This window comes from Triticum dicoccoides, chromosome 4B, assembly GCF_002162155.2.
Source record: "Triticum dicoccoides isolate Atlit2015 ecotype Zavitan chromosome 4B, WEW_v2.0, whole genome shotgun sequence".
Classification (NCBI taxonomy): Eukaryota; Viridiplantae; Streptophyta; class Magnoliopsida; order Poales; family Poaceae; genus Triticum; species Triticum dicoccoides.
The window spans coordinates 602,244,721-602,253,757 of NC_041387.1; positions in this window are offsets into that span (position 1 = coordinate 602,244,721).

The window sequence follows — 9,037 nt, forward strand, 5'->3', positions numbered from 1 at the left end:
TTGAAAACCTATAAAATCTTGCAACATGCTGTCAATCTCGCTGATTATAATACTATATTTTTTCGTAAGAATGGCATGTCATTTGTTTCATGTGCTGAAGATGTGGTGGGTTGACACTTGGGAATCATGTGTGGCCAGGGGCGCAGTGGGTTGTGTACATGAACTCCAGTTTTCAGATTTGGTGGCTTGCTGTTGGGCAGTAGCAATCTGCATGGGGGTCATCCTTCTGCAGTAGGCGCACTGGAACTCGAAGAAACGAAATTGGTGTGTCTGAAAAAGAACCACAGCAGAAACAGGATTAAAAAAAGGGATCAATCAGATATGATATGACACCACCAGATTCATGAGCTGACGAACAACTGGAGAGGAAAAAACAACAAATACAGATCAAATCTACTTGCATCTACAGCCACTCCTCGCCACGTGCCTACGTTGGTCTCGATCTCGTCACCACAAAGCGGGCATCGCATGAGCGGCAGCAACCAGTCAGCTGGGATTGGGAGAGAGGTCGAAGATGAAGCAGACATGGCGACGTAGCTGTAGATGGGGATGGGAATCGCTCAGCAATGAGACAGTTAATGAGAGTGGTGGACGGATGACAAGTATGGGTTCACATTTATGGCTGGTGGACTGGTCGTCGTTTGGATTGATGAACCGCACGGCTCAGCCTGGCTCAGATACATTGCCGAGCCATCCCTCGTCAGTCTGTCCCGCAACGGCAGCGCGTCGCACCGTCGCAATGAATGCGTCACTGCAACGGTCACCAAAAAAGCATATACGAGATGGAAATACAAGGGGTGCACGCATCCACATGTGAACCATTGGTCTGGATTTCGAGATCAGTTGAGCCCGTGCTCAGAAACAGATTTTCGCTATCCTTGATCTTTTTATTGAAAATAAAGATGCAAAACGTTATTCTAACTAACAGAAAGCAAAAACTAACAAAATAAATTGATGCTCCAAGCAAAACACATATCATGTGGTGAATAAAAATATAGCTCCAAGTAAGGTTACCGATGATCGAAGACGAAAGAGGGAATGCTTTCCGGGGCATCCCCAAGCTTAGGATCTTGGTTGTCCTTGAATATTACCTTGGGGTGCCTTGGGCATCCCCAAGCTTAGGCTCTTGCCACTCCTTATTCCATAGTCCATCGAATCTTTACCCAAAACTTGAAAACTTCAACCACACAAAACTCAAAACAAAACTCGTAAGCTCCGTTAGTATAAGAAAATAAAACCACCACTTAGGTACTGTAATGAACTCATTCTAAATTCATATTGGTGTAAAACCTACTGTATTCCAACTTCTCTATGGTTCATACCACTTAATACTAGCCACAGATGCATCAAAATAAGCAAACAACACAATGAAAACAGAATCTGTTAAAAACAGAACAGTCTGTAGTAATCTGTATCAAACGTATACCTCTGGAACTCAAACAATTCTTAAATAAATTGGTGGACCTGAGTAATTTGTCTATTAATCATCTTCAAGAAGAATCAACCTAAAAGCACTCTCCAGTAAAAAATGGCAGCTAATCTCGTGAGCGCTAAAGTTTCTGTTTTTTACAGCAAGATCACATAAACTTCACCCAAGTCTTCCCAAAGGTTCTACTTGGCACTTTATTGAAACAAAAGCTATAAAACATGATTACTACAGTAGTATAATCATGTGGACACACAAAAACAGTAAGGGTAAATATTGGGTTGTCTCCCAACAAGCGTTTTTCTTTAATGCCTTTTTAGCTAGGCATGATGATGGCAATGATGCTCACATAAAAGATAATAATTGAAACATAAAGGGAGCATCATGAAGAACATGACTAGCATATTTAAGTATAACCCACTTCCTATGCATAGGGATTTTGTGAGCAAATAAATTATGGGAACAATAATCAACTAGCATAGGAATGTAAAACAAGCATAACTTCAAGATTTTAAGCACATAGAGAGGAAACTTGGCATTATTGCAATTCCTACAAGCATATTTTCCTCCCTCATAATAATTTTCAGTAGCATCATGAATGAATTCAACAATATAACCAGCACCTAAATCATTCTTTTCATGATCTACAAGCATAGAAAATTTACTATTCTCCACATAAGCAAAATTCTTCTCATGAATAGTAGTGGGAGCAAACTCAACAAAATAAATATCAAGTGAGGCATAATCCAATTGAAAACTAAAATCATGATGACAAGTTTCATGGTTATCATTATTCTAAATAACATACAAATAATCACAATAATCATCATAGATAGCAACTTTGTTCTCATAATCAATTGGAACCTCTTCCGAAATAGTGGAATCATCACTAAATAAAGTTGACACTCTTCCAAATCCACTTTCATGTTCATCACAATAAGATTCAACATCCTCCAAAATAGTGGGATCACTACTTCCTAAAGTTGACACTCTTCCAAACCCACTTTCATCAATATAATCATCATAAATAGGAGGCACACTTTCATCATAATAAATTTGCTCATCAAAACTTGAGGGACAAAAAATATCATATTCATCAAACATAGCTTCCCTAAGCTTGTGGCTTTGCATATCATTAGCATCATGGATATTCAAGGAATTCATACCAACAACATTGCAATCATGCTCATCATTCAAAGGTTTAGTATCAAACATTCTATAGATTTCTTGTTCTATCACTTGAGCACAATTTTCCTTTTCATCAAAGTCACGAAAGATATTAAAAAGATGAAGCGCTTGAGACAAACTTAACTCCAGTTTTTGTAGTTTTCTTTTATAAACTAAACTAGTGATAAAACAAGAAACAAAAAGATTCGATTGCAAGATCTAAAGATATACCTTCAAGCACTCACCTCCCTGGCAACGACGCCAGAAAAGAGCTTAGTTGACGGGGTGTGAGTGAGTGCCCTTTACCTAGCTTCCTAGGCAACGGCGCCAGAAAAGAGCTTGATGTCTACTACACAACCTTCTTCTTGTAGACGTTGTTGGGCCTGCAAGTGCACAGGTTTGTAGGACAGTAGCAAATTTCCCTCAAGTGGATGACCTAAGGTTTATCAATCCGTAGGAGGCGTAGGATGAAGATGGTCTCTCTCAAACAACCCTGCAACCAAATAACAAAGAGTCTCTTGTGTCCCCAACACACCAAATACAATGGTAAATTGTATAGGTGCACTAGTTCGGTGAAGATATGAAGATACAAGTGCAAAATAGATAGTAGATATAGGTATTTGTAATCTGAAATTATAAAAACAGTAAGGTAACGAGCGATAAAAGTGAGCATAAACGATATTGCAATGATAGGAAACAAGGCCTAGGGTTCATGCTTGCACTAGTGCAAGTTCTCTCAACAATAATAACATAGATAGATCATATAACAAGCCCTCAACATGCAACAAACAGTCACTCCAAAGCCACTAATAGCGGAGAACAAACGTAGAGATTATGGTAGGGTACGAAACCACCTCAAAGTTATTCTTTTGGATCGATCTATTAAAGAGTTCGTACTAGAATAACACCTTAAGACACAAATCAAGTGTAGAGGTTTGTAGGACAGTAGCAAATTTCTCTCAAATGGATGACCTAAGGTTTATCAATCCGTGGGAGGCATAGGATGAAGATGGTCTCTCTCAAACAACCCTGCAACCAAATAACGAAGAGTCTCTTGTGTCCCCAACACACCCAATACAATGAAATTGTATAGGTGCACTAGTTCGGCGAAGAGATGGTGATAGAAGTGCAATATGGATGGTAGATATGAGTATTCATAATCTGAAAATATAAAAACAGCAAGGTAACAAGTGGTAAAAGTGAGCATAAATGGTATTGCAATGCTAGGAAACAAGGCCTAGGGTTCATACTTTCACTAGTGCAAGTTCCCTCAACAATAATAACATAATTGGATCATATAACTATCCCTCAACATGCAACAAAGAGTCACTCCAAAGTCACCAATAGCGGAGAACAAACGAAGAGATTATTGTAGGGGTACAAAACCACCTCAAAGTTATCCTTTCTGATCGATCTATTCAAGAGTCCTTAGTAAAATAACACGAAGCTATTCTTTCTGTCCGATCTATCATAGAGTTCGTACTAGAAGAACACCTTAAGACACAAATCAACCAAAACCCTAATGTCACCTAGATACTCCATTGTCACCTCAAGTATCCGTGGGCATGATTATATGATATGCATCACACAATCTCAGATTCATCCAACCAACACAAAGTACTTCAAAGAGTGCCCCAAAGTTTCTACGAGAGAGTCAAGAACGTGTGCCAACCCCTATGCATAGGTTCATGGGCGGAACCAGCAAGTTGGTCACCAAAACATACATCAAGTGGCACATGATATACCATTGTCACCACAGAAAAGCACGGCAAGACATACATCAAGTGTTCTCACAAAAGACTCAATCCGATAAGATAACTTCAAAGGGGAAACTCAATTCATCACAAGAGAGTAGAGGGGGAAAAACATCATAAGATCCAACTACAATAGCAAAGCTCGGGATACATCAAGATCATGCCATAGAGGGAACACGAGAGAGAACACGAGAGAGAGAGATCAAACACATAGCTACTGGTACATACCCTCAGCCCCGAGGGTGAACTACTCCCTCCTCGTCATGGATAGCGCCGGGATGATGAAGATGGCCACCGGTGAAGGATCCCCCCCTCCGGCAGGGTGCCGAGAAGGGCTCCCGAGAGGTTTTTGGTGGCTATAGAGGCTTGCGGCGGAGGAACTCCCGATCTATCTTGATATTTGATGTGTTTAGGGTACGTAGGCATATATAGGCGAAAGAAGTCGGATGGGGGGGTGCTCGAGGGGTCCACGAGATAGGGGGCCGCGCCCTGTAGGGGGGGGGGCGCCCCTATCTCCTGGGCTCCTTGAGGGTCTTCTGACTTTATCTTCAAGCCTCCAGGATGATATTCTTCCAAAAAATCACGTTGCCGAAGGTTTCATTCCGTTTGGACTCTGTTTGATATTCCTTTTCTTCGAAATACTGAAACAGGCAATAAAACAACAATATGGGATGGGCCTCCGGTTAATAGGTTAGTCCCAAAATTAATATAAAAGTGTATAATAAAGCCCATAATCATTCAAAACAGGTAATATAATAGCATGGAACAATCAAAAATTATAGATACGTTGGAGACGTATCAATCTCCTTCTCTGTAACCGACTCTGTGTAACCCTAGCCCCCTTCGGTGTCTATATAAACCGGAGGGTTTAGTCCGTAGGACAACAACAATCATAATCACAGGCTAGCTTCTAGGGTTTAGCCTCTACGATCTCGTGGTAGATCAACTCTTGTAATACTCATATCATCAAGATCAATTAAGCAGGAAGTAGGGTATTACCTCCATTGAGAGGGCCCGGACCTGGGTAAACATCATGTCCCCATCCTCCTGTTAGCATTAGCCTTACACGCATAGTTCAGGACCCCCTACCCGAGATCCGCCGGTTTTGACACCGACATTGGTGCTTTCATTGAGAGTTCCAATGTGTCGTCGCGATAAGGCTTGATGGCTCCTTCAATCATCTTCAACGATGCAGTCCAAGGGGAGGTTTTCCCTCCCGGACAGATCTTCATATTCGGCGGCTTCGCACTACGGGCTAATTCGCTTGGCCATCTGGAGCAGATCGACAGCTACGCCCCTGGCCACCAGGTCAGGTTTGGAACCTAAACTACACTGCCAACATCGGCGGAGACTTGATCTTCAGCGGATTCGAGCCCATGTCAGGTGCGCCGGACAGTCCCGACGAGCACGACCTAGATCTGCCATCAGATAGTACTCAGGTGATCGCGCCTACGGCTTCTCCAGGAAATAATCCGGAGCAGACTGTGCCATCCAAGGACGGGTGGATGGACCCCACCATAGAGGTAGCACACTCATCGGCCTTGGAGCCGAATACTCCTCCCACCTCCTATGAGGTCGGTACCACCGGACCCTCGGGCTCGTCTCCGGCTATAGGATCCGAACCGCGTACGCCCGTGCCTATCGAATTTGATTGGGCACCGGTCATGGAGTTCACCTCCACGGATATCTTTCAGCACTCGCCCTTGGGCGACGTGCTAAACTCATTAAGATCTCTCTCTCTGTCAAGAGACTCTTGGCCGAACTATGTCCGGCTCGAGTGTGAAGAGGACGGTGAAGAAATTCGTCCCCCACCCACTTAATAGCCACTATTGATGACCTAACCGACGTGCTCAACTTCGACTCTGAAGACATCGACGGTATGGACGACGATGCAGGAGATGAACAGGAACCACCGCCTATCGTGCGCTGGAGAGCCACCTCATCATATGACATATATATGGTTGACACCCCCAAAGAAGGCAATGTTGATGAGGCGACAGAGGATAAACCCTCGGAGAACCAATCTAGGCACCGGCGTCATAGACGCCGCTCCAAGCCCCGCCATAGCAAAAATAATGATACCGGCACAAGAGACGACAATAGTCCGGATGGTGCCGAAGACGAAAACAATCCTGCCGAGCGAGGCTTCAAGCAGGCCAAGCAAGAAGATGGGCAAACTAGCCCTAAGGAACAGGCAACAGATGGGGAATCAGAGGATGACAATTACATGCCTCTCTCCGAAGACGAGGTGAGCCTCGGCGACAACAAATTCATCGTGCCTGAGGATCCCGTCGAGCAGGAGCGCTTCAAGCGCCGGCTTATGGCCACTGCAAAAGGCCTGAAGAAAAAGCAGCAATAGCTTCAAGCTGATCAAGATCTGCTAACTGATAGATGGTCCGAGGTCCTGGCTGCCGAGGAATACGGACTCGAGCGCCCTACAAAAAGTTACCAAAGCGCAGGTTGCTACCTCAACTCAAGGAGGTGGCGTTAAAGCCCACACTACTAGCGCATGATGCGGCTGACCGGCCACCCCATGGCCGAGACAAAGCGGCGTACAAGCCCGAAGTCCAGACCGCACCCCGTCGCCAAACAAGCAGAAACACACAGGTCGGGGGATTCACGAAGGACCTGCGAGACATATTGGAAAACAAAGCAGGATAGTCAAGATCGATCTACAGATCGAGGGCGCGCGCCACAATGCGCGACGATGACCGTCATGCCGGATACACTAAACAAAAATCCGGCCAGGCCAAATACAACAGACCAGACTCATTCGAACTGCGTCGTGATGTAGCTCGGCATAGAGGCGCCGCACACCCGCTATGCTTCACTGGCGAAGTAATGGATCATGAATTCCCAGAAGGGTTTAAACCCGTAAACATTGAATCATATGATGGTACCACACACCCCGCGGTATGGATTGAAGATTTTCTCCTACACATTCACATGGCCCACGGAAATGATCTACACGCCATCAAGTATCTCCCACTAAAGCTCAAGGGACCAGCTCAGCATTGGCTAAATAGCCTGCCGGCAAACTCCATCGGTAGCTGGGAAAACCTGGAGGATGCATTCCTCGACACCTTCCAAGGCACTTATGTGCGACCGCTGGATGCTGATGACCTAAGTCACATAACACAACAGCCCGGAGAGTCAGCCAGGAAATTATGGACTCAGTTCCTAACTAAAAAGAACCAAATTGTCGATCGTCCGGATGCCGAAGCCTTAGCAGCTTTCAAGCATAACATTCGTGACGAATGGCTTGCCCGACACCTCGGCCAAGAAAAGCCAAAGTCCATGGCAGCCCTTACGAAACTCATGACCCGCTTTTGCACGGGCGAGGACAGCTGGTTGGCTCGCAGCAACATCACAACAAAAAACTCTGGCGATTTAGACGTCAGAGATAGTAGCGGCAAGCCACGATGCAATAAACACATGCGTTGAAACATTAGCGACAACGCCGAAGATACGACAGTCAACGCCGGATTCAGAGGCTCGAAACCCGGTCAACGGAAAAAGCCATTCAAAAGAAACAATCTGGGCTCGTCCAGTTTGGACCGCATACTCGATCGCTCATGTCAAATTCATGACACCCCCGATAAACCAGCCAACCATACCAACAGGGAATGCTGGGTATCTAAACAGGCCGGCAAGTTGAATGCCGAATACAAGGACAAGGGGCTGCATAGCAATTACGATGAGGAGCCCCGACTACCAAACACAGGAGGATAGAAGAAATTCCCTCCCCAGGTGAAAACGGTGTATATGATATACGCAACCCATATTCCCAAGAGGGAATGGAAAAGTGCACTACGGGACATCTATGCGATGGAGCCAGTCGCCCCAAAGTTCAACCCATGGTCTTCTTGTCCGATCACCTTCGATCGCAGGGACCATCCTACCAGTATCCGTCACGACGGTTCGGCCGCATTGGTCCTCGACCCAATCATTGACGGATTCCACCTTACACGAGTCCTCATGGACGGTGGCAGCAGCCTGAACCTGCTTTATCAGGATATAGTGCGCAAAATGGGCATCAATCCCTCAAGGATCAAACCACCTTTAAAGGTGTAATACCAAGTGTAGAGGCCTGTTGTACGGCTTCAATCACATTGGAAGTAGTTTTTGGATCTCCGAACAACTACCGAAGTGAGGAGTTAATCTTCGATATCGTCCCCTTCCATAGTGGTTATCATGCCCTACTAGGACGAACCGCATTTGCTCGATTCAATTCGGTACCGCACTACGCATACCTCAAGCTCAAGATGCCAGGACCTCGCGGGGTTATAACAATTAATGGAAACACAAATCGCTCCCTCCGTATGGAGGAGCACACTGCGGCCCTAGCGGCAGAAGTACAAAGCAGCCTTTTTAGGCAAACAGCCAATTCGGCGACGAAGAACCCGGACACCGTCAAGCGAGTCCAGAGTACCCCGCAGCAGGATCATCCGGCACGTCTAGAGAGTGGCAAAAGTACAAAGCAACCTTTTTAGGCAAACAGCCAATTCGGCGACGAAGAACCCGGACACCGTCAAGCGAGTCCGGAGTACCCCGCAGCAGGATCATCCGGCACGTCTAGAGCTAGATTAGCAATTCGGCCTCTGTCCTAGTCCCAGCCAAGCGGCAAAATTTGTGCCGCGTGTACATAATTACGCATTAAAAATACCATGGGCACAGGCGGAGGCACAAC